We start from the raw sequence: 15,604 nt of genomic DNA, 5'->3' as shown, positions 1-15,604 counted from the left end.
AAAAATCTATTTCTTTGATTTTAAAATAAACTATTATTCTAAGATAATAAGCTTTAGATAATACTTAAAAGTTTGGAACATTTTTCAAAAAATTAAAAAATATTAAAATCTGGACAACATCACTTCTTTTTGTATTTCCATGTAGGTACAAGGAGACTTTCAGGATTTCAACATAAGATTTATTTTTTTTTAAAGATTTTATTTATTTATTTATTTATTTGACAGAGAGAGAGAGAGACAGCCAGAGAGAGGGAACACGGGCAGGGGGAGTGGGAGAGGAAGAAGCAGGTTCCCAGAGGAGGAGCCTGATGTGGGGCTTGATCCCAGGACTATGGGATCATGCCCTGGGCTGAAGGCAGATGCTTAACAACTGAGCCACCCAGGCGCCCCTCAACATAAGATTTATTGAATGGCGATGACTTTACAAAGATTACAAGAAGTATAAACAGTGATAGTATAACAGTATAAACAGTATATATATATACACATATATATAATATAATTTATATAAAGTATAAACAGTATATATATATACAGATATATATAATATAATTTATATAAATATAAAGTATAAACAGTAATATTCAGAATATTACCATATAAACAAGAATACACGAACACATATTCCATTAGCAAAAAGCAAATGACATCCTACATGGCCTGTGATTTCTGAAAAAGCTGACTGTATACTTGTGCAAGAATAAAAGTAAAAAGGCAAATAACATCTTCATATTATTATGGAAATAATTTTGACCCTGAAGAACTCCTGAAATGGTCTTGGGAACTTGCAGGGCTCCCTCAGCTCCCTCAGTTCTGAGAACTATTGTCCTACTGGAGAAAAGGGAGTGGCCCATGAGTACATTAAGCTGAATTATAGAACAAAACTAACAATTACAATTTTCACATTTTCTCTGGCTAAAAATTTTAAATTCAAACTACATTCATATTAATAAATTCAAAGGAATATTTTCCAAAGAAAACATTGATCCACCTGTCTGTATTTCTATATACATGTGTGTATCTGTGTTTGTGTGATTTATAAGAAGAAAGTTCTGCAGTTTTATATAACAATTGACTTTAACTATAATAAGAACAGAAATTTGGTTATTTTTTTTTTTTTGCAAAGAAGAGTAAATACTAACTTCATGAAAGTGGTTTCTCATATGAAATCCATGTCTGCTATTGACAGGGATTCTAAAATAGTCTCTTAAGCAGCATCAAAAAACTGCAAGCACTACATGCTGAGAATACTAATCCCACAATTGTACAAATCATTTCTTTGGCACACATGCCCAAATGTGTCATCAAGATGATAGAGTCAGAATGAAAGAATGGCACTTTTAGAAGCAACGTAATAGTCACTGAATTGTCAAATCGTAGATGCTCTGGTCTGGAAGGAACCCTAGCAACCATCTAGGTCAGTGACCCATCAATGCCTCAATATATTCCACAGCTTCCCTGACAGGTTCAGTCTCTGCTTAAATGCCTCTAAATTAATGAGAATGTACAGTTCTCTAGTTTGTCATTTTTATATGGCACTTTTGGTATAAGTCCTTCCTTCTATAGAACTGATACTGGCCTTTTTATTCCCACGTATGCCCTTTCATAATAGTTTGGTCCTTGGGACAGAGTAAAACAGTAATGAGTTATGCAAGACTTGAAAGTCCACCCAGTCATGATAAGTGCTTGAATTTAATTATCCTTAAGATTTCTTTAGGTTGTTCCTGCTCTTAAAATTGATGGTTTCCTCTCTGTGCACATGCACGTGGGGGCACACACGCGCGCGCATGCACACACACACGCACACACAAATGAATACACGCTGGGTGTGTGATCTTATGTTATCTTCTAATCTTTACGATCCTAATTTCCTTTTCTCTAAACTGTTAAAAATTATATCTACTTAATTTTTTTCACAGGGTTACTTTGAAACAGTAAACATGGTATAAGTGAAAATCCTTGATAAATTGTGAGTACAACGAAAACAACTGGTTTAAAATAAAAATTAACATTACGGAAAAATGAGTAAATGGAAGTAATAAGGAGCACGTGCAACAGTTTAGTCAAAAATATACACAAACGTACTGACATATAAAGTAAGAATTTGGGGTGTTCTGCCTTTACTATGATAGAATAAATTTATAATAGGTTGAGTCTTCAACAAATAACAACTACATACTCTGGAGAAAACACATACACAAACAAATCTACTCGATGGCCTGGAGAGTGAATAAAAGTAGATGTATTTTGGGGGTGAGTTGGAATTTGGAAGAAAAGGCTGTCATGGGTTGAGCTTCCTGTTTTTATGACCTGAGCCTGAGGCTAGCCTCAGTCACAGGTGCAAGGTGGTAGAGGACAGCCGAAGAACCAGAAGAGAGCCCAGGGTGTCCATGACCTCTGTAGTGTGGGGAAGTCCCAAAGAGGAAAAAGCCAAAAACAAAAAAAAGGAACCCTAAATTATAGACTCTACCCTAATTTCTGATTGACACTAGGACCATGCTTACATGGGGCAAAATCAAAGTAGCTTCCCCTGAAGGTAGAAGGACTGAACTGGGAGATCAGCAACACAACCCACCACACGTGAAACAGAATTTAGAGTTTGGGTCTAATCAATTTAACTGTCTGCTGAAATAAACATATCAAGGATAATGGTCAAAAACATACCAAATTGGTGACTTAATTTCATAACTTCAAGAAGTTTGGTGAGCCACTAGTAGAGTAAATACAAACATAATGTCTAGCCACATCAAAATAAATTTGCTTGAAAACCAGAGAGAGAGAGAATCTTGAAAGCAGTTAGAGAGAGAGAGAGAGAGAAAAAAAAAAAGATTTTAAAGATTGTACCAGAAGACCATGGATCAAATCTTTGAAATACAGAAAGAAAACAAACAAACGAACCTGTTAAGCCAAAATTCTCGGCCAACGAAATATATGCTTCAAGAAAGAAGGTGAAATAAAGATATTTTAGGTTAACGAAAAAACAAAGGCAAAAAAAACAACAAAGGCAAAAAAAATCGCCAGCAGGTCTGTACTTCAAGTAGGGCCTTTCTTCAAGCTAAAAGGAGGTATGATACCAGAGGGAAACACAAATCTTGAGAAATGGATGAAAAGAAACAGAAATAGCAAACATTTAGGTATCTATGAAGGATGCTTTTCTCTTAATTTCTTTAAAATAAATATAGTGGTTTAAAGCAAAAATTACAACATTGTCTTATGAGGTATAGAATGCATGATATTGGGATGTATATGGCAATTCTAAAGATTGGCAGTGGGTGGTAAATAGACATGTTTGATCAGAATGACAAATATACAGGCATAGCTAGACAGAGTAATAAATACAAATTTCTCTGTGTTAGTATACATACATGTATCTCCTGGTTTTGTCCACTGAGAAGGGATAGAAGCAGTAATACTCCACTCACTCACATCCAATTAGCATGTATAATACCCCAGATTGTGGTTCTAAATATCATTCTTTTTTTTTTTTTTTTAAAGATTTTATTTATTTATGTGACAGAGAGACAGCCAGTGAGAGAGGAAATACAGCAGGGGGAGTGGGAGAGGAAGAAGCAGGCTCCCAGCCGAGGAGCCAGATGTGGGACTTGATCCCGGAACGCCAGGATCACGCCCTGAGCCGAAGGCAGACGCTTAACGACTGCGCTACCCAGGCGCCCCCTAAATATCATTCTTAATAAATGGAACCAAGGACATGTAGTTGATTCCAGGTCTGGGACAGAAAAAATACAAGATGAGCAGAAAGCATATTTTAGCGCCAGAAAATAAGAAAGTGCTCAGAAAAGGCTGGGACCATGTTAAAAGTTCATATGAAGCAACCTGAAAGAGCTCCCAATGGCCAAATGCGAAACAGTCTGAGAACAAGAGAAATAATGATAGTATAATGCACACAACAAAAATATTCCATGAATACACACGAATATAAATAAATAATACCAAGGGAGAAGGAAAAGTTGTTTCTTTCAGAACAATTCAATTAATCAATGTATAAGAAATGAAAGAAATAGACAATCTTCATTAGAACTTTTGCAGGAAAGATCAGGGATGTGTGCTGAAATTAGTGGATGAAAGTTTGAGGAGAAACTGGATATTTGCATAGTCACAAAGCATCTGCCCCAAGATACTTATCAGCTACAAAAAGAAAGATACTAACTTTACAGTGGAGAAATCCAACAGACATCCCCTCAACCAAATGATTGTAATTATCACAAATAATAAGCCATGTTGACATTATGTTGCCCTTGATAAACTGCACTGAGAAGGGAACATCACTTCAGTGTTATTCTAGTCAAGAAGACATAACTACAATCTAATCATGAAATAACATTAGGCAAACACAAATAACCAAGGAGCTGTCTTCAAAATGGCCAAGGCCACAAAGCATAAGGAAGACTTGGAAACCATCACTTCTTGGAAGAGACAAAAGTAAGAGACTGAATATCCAAATGGACAATGGCCAGATCACGTATAAAGTAGAACTCTGACTTACAATGTACAGCAGCCAGTCTAAGTAGACTACACATAATAGGTAATAAGCGGTCTAGGAAATCAAACTATTAGTGACAATCCGTCCAGAAAGCCAAATAGTATCCCTGTAGCAAAGCAACTGGCCTCCCCAAACCAACATTTAATTAATAACTGGCAGCCTCTGTAATTTATGCCCCAGCTTCTAAATTAGGACCAACTTGGAAAAGCCAAATATCAACCCTGAAGGAATCACATATGATGCCCAACTACAGCTTCCCTATGCCAACAGCCTCCAATCAGGCCATACCTGAAGTCTTTCTTTTTTTCCCTGCATAAGCTTTCGCATTCCTCTGCGCATCTTTGCGTCTCTGCCAAATGCATGTGACGGTGGCTGACTGCCTTGCTGTAGCAAGAGCTATAGCTCTTGCCTGTTCTTACTTGGGTGGTATTCATTATTTCCACAAAGGAGACCTGACAACTGAATGCAATATGGGATCTTGGGATAGAAAAATGACATTAGTATAAAAACTGGTGAAATCCAAATAAAGTCTCCAGGTTAGTCAATAGTATTTACCGGTGTTATCATGTTAGTTTTGATAATTGTAATATGATTACAAAAGATGCTAAAATTAAGGAAAGCTCTGCGAGGGGTCCTTGGGAACTCTCAGTACCTGGGAGAATATTCTGTGTGCCTAGGATTCTTTCAAAATAAAAGTTAAATTATGAACCTATATAAAAAAGAGAGAGAGAGAGAGAAATCTTTGTAATGTTAGGAAGCAAAAAAACATAAGCCATAAAAAAATATATATTTGGCTTTATCATCAAATTTTGTTTTTCTCTTCCAAAGACATGGTTAAGAAAACAAAAACATGCCAAAGATCAAGAACGAATATCTGCAATACGTGTATTTGCCAAAAGACTTCTAACCAAAATACTTAACTTTTACAACTCAATAATGAAAATAGAAACAACCTTATGAAAATGATTTTAAAAAAATACCTTTACTGACACTCCACAAAATAATATAAAGTAATGGCCATAAGAGCATGAGAAGATGCTTAGCATCATTAGTCACCAGGAAAATGCAGATAGAAATGCGATAGAGCTACACACACATTAGAATGGATGAAATTGAAAAAACTAATAATACCAAGCATTGGTGAAGATTATGTAAGAACTCTTATGTACTGATGGTGGGAATGTGAAATTCGATGACTACCTTGGAAAACAATTTTGCGCTCTCTTAAAATTTTAAATGTACAATTTACATATGACCCAGTCATTCCACTCTGAAACATTTACCCAGGAGAAACACACAAGATTTGTCTGTGCATGTCTATAGCTGCATTATTCAAAATAGCTCCAAACTAGAGATAACCCAAATGTCCATCAGCAGATGCATGGTTAGAAAAGCAAACAAAACAAAACAATTGGAATAAAGAAATTACTGATGCATGCAGTCACATGGATGAATCTCAAAAATCATTTTGCTGAGTGAACAAAGCCAGACATAAAAGAGTACATACTATATAATTTCATTTACATAAATACAAAACCTTTCTATTGACAGGAAGCAGAACAGTGTTTGGCTGGGTTGGAGATAGAGGAATGGCTTAACTACAAATGGCCACCAGAAATTGTTGGGGCCATGGAAATATTCTGCCTTTTGATTGTGTTGGTGGTTTCATGGGTGTGTACATCTGTCAAAGTTCATTTCATTGCATACTTGAAATGCATGCAATTTGTTGTATCTAAAATATACTTCAATAAAGTTGATAAAAAATAAAATGAAATAACAATATAATTTAGAATTTGAAGGAGCTTCGTAAATCATTTAGTGACCTTCCTTGAAGAGGGGAGCTTAGGTTAGAACCAGATCTTTTGCTTCCCAATTGGTGATGCACAACATAAATACATGTATGTCTACATATATGCATGACAATTCAGAATAGTATAGGATAATCGATAAGACTTTATTGCCTCTTGTTTAAATTCTGAAGGCAACTTATTCTCAAGTAAGTAATGGCTGGACTGTCTACTATGTGTTTCTTGCTAAGAGGGGAGAGGGAAGGCTCTGGGTTCTCAGAACATATTGGTTTGTCTGGCTTTTCCAGAAATGATAGGAATTCCTATTAGGATACATTTCCAAGACCTGGAAATGTTTTCAATAAGTCATGAGAAGTTTTGGCTCAACCTCCTGTTCAGTTCATGCCTTTTGGGCTTCACAGAACACTCAATCTACAACATGTGCTAGAAACCTGGATGAGGCTATGATTGAAAACTTCTGCTGTCTATCAGCTGCCACTTTGCTTTTTCCTTCATTCAGTGGTCCACTTCCACCTGCTTGGGAAAAGCAAACCTCAGAGCAGCAGCAGAGATGGGAGGCAGAGATTAACCCTTCCCTGGTGTTCGAGCTGGCCCTCACCTCCTGTCTTGTACCTAGGATATCTGAGCTACTCTCTGAAACTTCATCTTGTGTCTGCAACACTGCTCAAAAGGAGAAGCGTTTGGACGTTATTTTGCATGGCACGCTCCAGCATTTATCTGGAACAAAAAAGTTCAGTTCAGCTCAGCATGTGACGAGAGCTGTGGAATGCCCAGAGGGTTACGAAGCACTTTGGGCGCTTCGGGCCTTGTAAGGGAGGCAGATGCAGTAGCCAAGCGCTTTCGCTGCGTGCGTGGAGATTCGCGTTGGATATTCATGCCGGAGGCTCTTTCTCCCTGTCAGATGGAATAAAACACAACAGAGGCATTTTGACAAAGAAAGGTCTAAGCTTTATCTTGAAAAATCAGAAAAGGACAAAGTACAAGGATGAACTTCTTTGGTTGTGAGTTTTCTTAGTTTTGAAGTGAATGTTTGGATAACCGAATAACCAATTCTACTGTTTTGTCCTTTTATGATGATAGCAGTCTGTCCTATTCAATAGGATGATGGGATGGGTCACCTCTATCACCCAACTCTTAGAAATGACTCTGTGTTTCTGAAGTCTGAGATGCTGCCAGCTTTCTTGCAGGTCGCTGGGATTCTAACAAGGAGAGTTGGTTCCCCTAATGATTCTATCTTCCTGCATGTGGCTGTATCTGTTCTCAAACTTTTGGCTCATCCTGCTAGGTCTTTACAAAGATGCAGATGTTTCTTAAAAGTGGCAAAAAGATCAAAGAGACTTTTTGTGCCTGATGTGCTGGAATGGGTCTGAGTCCTGTTAAATCTAATTTGGACATATTAAATAAAACCAGAAACTAGTGGCTTGCAAAGGTTGCTGGTGAAAGTATGGAGCTTCGAAGGTCAAATTTGCAACATTCACGGGTTGAAAATGCCAGATTTAACTGCATTTTTCTTTTTAATTGTATCTAGAGAAAGAAAACCCACAAAATGGTTGCTGCCACACATTATGGCTGATGTATTTTATAATATTAGTGCTTCTGTGATTAATTAGCCCAAGTCCATGGACTATTGCTTGCTCTTCTTTTATCCTAAATGTGACCAAGGGTGTATTTACCAAATGTAATGATGGCTCAAAGCAAAATTTAATATACAAACATAAAATGAACATTTGCTGACTAGGAACTGAGGAAACAAATAGAAGCATTACACAGTTCCTACCCACACAGAGGACACATGCTAAAGGGGATAATAAAACACTCGTGTAACTGCAATACACATAAGTCCCATAAAATTGTACAAAAGTTTTATTGAGTCTGAAGAGAAAGAGCTCAAATCCAGTCGATTTACATAGATTTTATCCTTGATGTACTTAAACTACTTCTAATGCTGTTTTCTCCCTCCCACCTTCAGGCACCTGCTTTGAGCCTCAGGCTTGATATCAAGGGATAGGGTTTTAAAAGACAATTAAGGTATTGGCAGATACGACCTGTCTCAAGTGTGTTTGCATTTTGAAGCTATAAAAATCCATAGGAATGAAACCATTGGTATGACAGGTATAGGGGTTGATGCGTGGGTCCTTTACTGTCATCCTAACATCCTTCAATTCAATGATTCTATTTAAAGATAACAGTAGTGTATCTTTGAATTAGGTGAGCTCTCTGGATGTGTCCTATCATTCTCTATTTTAAGAGCTCTAGAATGTAGTTGCTACCTGTGATTTGAACATTTCTCTCTGAAATTTGCCTTGTTCTATTGCAACTAAGCCATAATTTCCTATGATTGAGATGCACTAAGTGTTTAATTTAAGTGGAAAGGAAGGAACAAAAAAGGGCTTGATAAATAGATGACACTTACCACATGGAGTCTTGACAAGGGCTAGTGTAAGGGCATCTGGTAAGCAGACTGGACAGAGTTATTCCAATATGAGTGGAAAGGAAACATTGGCTTTTTAAAATATCTGAAAAAAAAAACTGCAGGTAACTAGGGAAAAAGGAACAACTTGAGAACTGGATTCAGGGTCTCTCGATGTGTACTTTTCTCCTAAAATCTAAAATTATCCTGGGCACCAAGAAAGAAACCTTATGAGCTTCTTTCACTTCTAAAATTCTATGATCCTATGATCTCATTTTCTGTCTGGGTAAAATTTACGTGTTTTATCACTATGTTAAATGAAGCTCTGTATTGGAGAGCAAAAGATGCTATCATTCATTTGATTTAATAAGTATTAACTGAGCAACTGTGCGTCAGACTTTGTCCTCTATGCTGAAGACGTAGAAGAGCAAATCGTCAGGCTCTCGGTGGGTTTCTCTCTAGTGAAGATCGAAATGGTCATCAAACATTTTAACCTACAAAAAACGCACAACAGTTGCAGGCCACAGAGAGGGAGGCATTCCATCTTCATTTTAAATATTTTTTTTCATCTTTTTTTCATCGCTTTTGCCACTTTTCATCATCTGGAGTGAAAATGTTTCTCATATTAAGAAATTGATTCTGGGGGGCGCCTGGGTGGCACAGAGGTTAAGCGTCTGCCTTCGGCTCAGGGCGTGATCCCGGCATTATGGGATCGAGTCCCACATCAGGCTCCTCCGCTAGGAGCCTGCTTCTTCCTCTCCCACTCCCCGTGCTTGTGTTCCCTCTCTCGCTGGCTTTCTCTGTCTCTGTCAAATAAATAAATAAAATCTTTTAAAAAAAAAAGAAAAAAGAAAAAAGAAATTGATTCTGGGGCACCTGGGTGGCTCAGTCATTAGGCGTCTGCCTTCGGCTCAAGGCGTGATCCCAGGGTCCTGGGATCGAGCCCCGCATCAGGCTCCCTGCTCTGCTGGGAGCCTGCTTCTTCTTCTCCCGCTCCCCCTGCTTGTGTTTCCTCTCTCACTGGCTGTCTCTGTCTCTGTCAAATAAATAAATAAAATCTTTAAAGAGAAAGAAAGAAAGAAAGAAAGAAAGAAAGAAAGAAAGAAAGAAAGAAAGAAAGAAAGAAAGAGAGAAAGAAAGAAAGAAAGAAAGAGAGAAAGAAAGAAAGAAATTGATTCTTTTAAGAGAAAAAACTTTAAAAATTCTAAGAAATGACTCAGGTACTACCACAATATTTCTTTTAAAAAAATGTTATTTGTAAATCCTGGGCAAGAATGAGATGCAATGAATGTTTGCAGCATAGTTAAGCAGGCAGCATGTGATAAAACAGCCAAGGGAGTTGACTTCCTGGGGTAACAAAAGAACATCATTTCATTGTAAAATAAAGACCGCTGTAGATTCTGGAAACGAATTCATCAACAATAAGACAAAAGGCTCAAGAATAGGAGTATCCATACATTTTATAGGGGGCAGTAGCAGGCCAGCCAGCTGAGAGAAAGGCTTGTATTGGAGGATAGTTAAGAGAAAGTTCTAGCTCTTCAAGACTCCTGCCATTAACCACCCACACATCCTTTTTAAGAAGTTGTCCCTTTTACTGAAAGATGACACCCACCCTGTGATTGCTGCCCCCACCCTGTTGTATCTGTCTCGACCCCCAAAGGCCCCTTGATCAGTGAAAGTTATTCCAATTGCTAAGCAGGTGGCCTCCAGGGATAGCCCAGTTTGCTGAGCCATGGCCCAGATAGTGTTGTTAAGTCTAATTTGTGATAGGCTAACATGAATGACTTGGAAACCTGGATGTGACTTAATTTTTTGTTTCACTTTTTCTTAAGACAATAGGAAACCTGTTATGCATCTGAATTTGAATTAAAAAAAAACTTGTGTCTTCACCTTATCTTATATGTGTATATTACTGGATTTTATAAGAACTATCTGGAGTGAGGACAGAGTGCCTGAGTTAAATCCTGGCCCCGATGCTCACCGGCTATATATCATAGAGCAACTTAACCATCTCAGGTGCATAAGATAGGAGTAAGCACTGTACCTACCTCTTATGGTGATTCTTATAGGAAGTGAGAAAACAAACAAACCTAACATATCATACTTTTAATACACTATCATACATGTAACGTAGTATCATGCTTAAAATTTCCCAGTTCCCAATGCCCCAAATTTGTCTTTGATCACGGAAAGACAGGCCCAAATACTTCTTCACCTCTTTCATCTTTTCTTTTTTAGTTTTTCCTAATTCCATATTGTAACTGGTACGATGTTTTGACATTGGAGCAAACTCATCATATCCTATTTGTTGGCATACATTACATAGCAGCATTTGCAATATCATGAGGTTCTCCAGAAAATTCTATTGTTTGTCCTCATAAATGTTAACAAATGGGTGAGCAAGAAAAACAACAATATTTAGAGATAAGAATTTCTGGGACAGTCCTTGACATCTGGATCAAAAGTTACTTTATTCTTTTTGGTTCTTTAAATCACAAGAGCAGCACTTAACATTTCACAGATATTTTCCAGGACACTATGTTGCTCATACATTTAAATTTTAGTTGATATGTTCATTGAAACAGTCATGTTTTGAGCATATCAGAATCAGTCTGAATAATATTTCTTACCTGTGATGATAATGGATTTTAGTGAAAAAGCAAGTAACTGCTGGAAGTAGTTAGGCCTCAATATTGGATTAGAGAGTTTGTATAGCCAGAAGCAAACTCAGACCTGAAGAGAATAAGCATCCTTCCCTGGCTCCGGAATGAAAACAAAACACAACAACCAAAACATCCCAAAGGTAGCAGCGGGCCAATGTCCCAGGGGAAAGCAGCAATGTTTCTTTGGAACCTGTACGTTTCAGGCAATCTAATTTAGGTAAAAACCAGAAGAGGCAACAAGCTTCAACATGAAAATGTTAGTTATTTTTGTAATGAGAAAAGATATAGCTTATTTTTTACTTCTTATAACAATGAGTAAGTTAAGTAAGTTTTATGGGACTATCAAGATACTTTCTGCTGTATACTTATTAAATGTTCATGAAGTAAATATTAGTGATGCATATTGGAAACAACTAACAAAGCTTTTCTAAGAAAAATGAGGCTGTTGGATTCTTAAATGATTGTTAGTATCTCAATTTACTCATTAACAACCAAGTAATTTATTCCTGTTCATTGAGAGAGGTGAGGTATGTGAATATTATTATACAGTAATCCTGTGTTGATATTTGTAATATCAAAGAATGCTGAAACAGAAAATAGTTTAGAACCATTCTAGGTCTTGCCACCTTCCTGAGTTTAGATTTTATAGACTGCATCTCAAAATTGGGATGAGGTACAGAGATAAGGCACTAGAACAAACCTTTTAATTTTGCTACTTTTTCTTTCATGATACCATTAGTGATGTCTTACAGAAATCTGAGATTGCTCAGAAAGTGGTACCGACCCTGGGAATATTAGAAAATTATGATACTATCATTTGCTTCTTCACTCTTAATTAAAGAACTCTAGCCAGTGTAGTCGTCAGGGAGAGGAGGGGGGGAATGATCTATTTTGAGGAATTGGTTCATGTGATTAGGGTAGAATCCGGCAAGTACAAACTTCGCAGTGTAGGCCAGTAGACTGGACACCCAGGGAAGCGCTGATGTTGCACCTGGATTCCGAAGGCAGTCTGGAGAAGGAATTCTCTCTTTCCCAGGGAACCTCAGCCTTTTTCCAATTAAGGCCTTCAAATGATGAATGGTAATCTGCTTTATTCAGAATCTATTGATTTAAATGTTAATCTCATCTAAAAAATACTTACACAGCAACGCGTATTTGACCAATATCTGGATCGTGTAGCCTAGCGAAACTGACACATAAAATTAACCCTCGTGGCCTCCAGTGATGCAACAGAATGGCCCCAATGAAGACTACCTGGTAAAGGGATGAATGCACATGCTAAAAGGAAAAAAAAAAAAAGCTTAAAATTAATGCGTGTGTGTGTGTGTGTGTGTGCCTGTGTGTTTATTCATGCACTTATATTTTGGCCCAAACTTAGAACAATAAACTACAAAGTTGAGATAACTGCTCAATCAGTATCCACCCATTTTACTGATACAGATAAAGAATACTATTTCAAAACCATAAGACTTCGAATTGCATTTTTATTTCTTTCTCACATGTTCCCTGAGTATTGTACTATTTAGGGTACTGCGGGGTAATTGACTGTAATTACTAATGGTTCTAATAATGCTTGATGACATATTTATTGGCTATTCCTTTCTCAGGCTTCCTTTGAGTTGCAGTAATTGTGTGCTATCTGACCGTGGAAGCTGATATTCATGTTAGTAGACTGGAGCTGACGTTTTATAGTCGTTATCACAAACAGCAGGTGTTAGAGTTTTCTCTAAGAAAGTTAGGACATAGTAAGGGAAGAATATAAACATAAAGATCCTGTTCGGTTTTATTTGTTGTCTGTCATCATGTTTAAATTACAGTGAAATGTACCTAAATATTTTTAATCTAAATGTGGAATTTAAAGGGATCACTGTTGAGTGGGGGTTTCTACATGAAGATTCCAGGTAAGAAGCATTCTCTTAGTATGTGGAAAATCCAGTGCTCCTGTGTGTCTCTCACACTCCTACCACACTCAACAACAGTTCTGACACCAGATGTAGGGTTTTCCCACCATCAAGCAATTTCCAACACCAGCTGGGTGTCCTACAATTTAACTCAATTCTGACATTATCTATTTGGAAATAACATCAGATCCTGAAAGAAGACTTCAGCCACCTCCATTTTGACCTCCATCTGTACTTCCCAAATTGATAATGTTCTTTCCAGCTTATCTCTTAACTCAGGCAAAAGGCCGGTGGGCAAAGCATCCTGTAATGGGAACTGAAACTACTCTCTCACGTGGTAGAACTGCCCAGACTCTAGGAAGACCCCCACATGATAGACCCCAAGGCAATGATCAGTCTGACCTTACTGCCCGCTTGCAGGTATCCACCAACCTTTGTTTTCCTTCTGTAAATCTAGAAGTATTTTCGGCACTTTGAGATGCTCATCTGCTGTCTTCCTGGTGTTGGCCTCACTGAAAAAAAATTCCTTTCATGTTTCACCACCACTCCTCTCTCAGCTTTTGGATTTTGTCAGGGGCAAGTGGCAGAACCTGGTCTATTTAGGATCCCCAGAGACGGGTGCTCTTGTACCCCTGCACCCCGGTTATAATCCCGCAGGTTAAGGGCTCGGTCCTCTAAGACTCTCCCCACTTCAGATGCCAATTGCAAGTAGTAGGTCCCCTTAGGTTACCCACAACTTCTAATTTGACTACAGATTGGAGGTTCCCATGACCTCCTCCTCCCCTTGGATTCAATTATTTGCTATATCAGTGCACAGAACTCAGGGAAACACTTATGTTTATCAGTTTGTTAAAGGATATGATAAAAATACAGATGAACAGCCAGATGAAAAGGTGTGTAGGACAAAGTATGTGGGAGCACTCTCTCCAAACATGGCACTGTCCCTGAGTCTCTATGTGTTTACCAACCTGTAGGATCTCTGAACCCTACCCTTTTGGGGTTTTATGAAAGCTTCATTACACAGGATGGTTGTTAAACACTGACCATTGGCGATTGAACTCAATCTCGATCCTCTCTTTCCTCCCTGTGGGTCAGAGTTTACAGGGTTGGCTCTACCGGCATCCACCCAGATCCTTAGTTTACCTACCAGCTTTCCTGAAAGTCACCTCATTAACATACAAAAAACACCATGATTGCTCTTAACACTTAGGAAATTCCAAAGGTTTTAGGAGTTTGGTGCCAAGAATGGGATGAAGACCAAATATAAGTTTCTTATTACAAATCACAATATCACACTTAGTAAGCCCAGGGACTATACATAATACTCAGAGTAATAATTCTTGACCTTGTAAATGTTTCTATATTGCATTTAAACTTTTAAACATTTTAAACAGTTACTTTGTAGCCAAAGAAGTAAATGGCCAGGAAATGAAAAATGTGTGAGACTGATTTCCTTTGTGGACTTCCAAGCTGGAGTCTGAATATTTATGGTACGTTCCAAGTGATCCCTTTCTCTTACCCCATCTTTCCTTCCCATATATGGGGCCAGCTGCTTTTGATGCTAAGAAAGTTGCCCTGAAGATGTTGTAACTTCAGGCTCTTTTTAATGTCCTCCCCACCACCGCCCCCAACAAAGTGCAACAGCCACCATTTTCATAAAGCAAGAAAAGGTGTGAGTGTAGAGGGGGAAAAAGGGGAAAAGGTATGGAGTAAAATGGGACGACATAATTAATGATTGACGGTCATAGGAGTGATCAGATAGAATGCACCTGGGGTCCTTGCAGCATGATTCACAAAGCTGACATCTGCGCAAACTCTCGTTGTACTTTCCCCACTAGTTTTTTTTTTTTTTTAATAGATGCTTGAGCTGGCGTTTTATTTATTTATTTATTTATTTATTTATTTATTTATTTATTTACTTACTTACTTACTTACTTATTTTTAGTGTTCAGTAATTCATCAGTTGCATATAACACCCCGTGCTCATTCCCACTAGTTTTAGTACATGTGAAAACTAAGGAACAGTCCAACTTCCTGGCTCATAAGTGTTTATAATTTATAGAAATTTTCTAATTATCTATAGACAGAGTAAATGACCTGCTACATCATCTTGCTTTGAAACATTGCTTTTGACTTTCCTGAGGAATCTCATACTTACTGTCCCACTGACCTTCACAGTCATTTGGAGATTGTGTTAATTTCCTAGCCCTGCTGTGCAAATCACCAAATACTTAGTGGCTTAAAACAGCATAAATCTATATTCTCGCAGTTCTGGAGGTCAGAGGTCTAAACTCAAGATGTCAGCAGGTCTGTGTTCCATG

At 37.8% G+C, this 15,604-nt stretch overlaps 1 long non-coding RNA gene across 1 annotated transcript in view; it reads left to right on the top strand.

Moving 5' to 3' along the window:
• LOC123796727 (uncharacterized) overlaps nucleotides 1-15,604 on the top strand; it is a 504,139-nt gene that overhangs the window by 318,299 nt on the left and 170,236 nt on the right. The gene's annotated exons all lie outside the window — the stretch shown is intronic.

Source organism: Ursus americanus, chromosome 29, assembly GCF_024610735.1.
Source record: "Ursus americanus isolate L20-20 chromosome 29, mUrsAme1.1.p, whole genome shotgun sequence".
In the NCBI taxonomy this organism is placed as follows: Eukaryota; Metazoa; Chordata; class Mammalia; order Carnivora; family Ursidae; genus Ursus; species Ursus americanus.
This window is presented reverse-complemented; position numbering and strand designations above follow the sequence as displayed.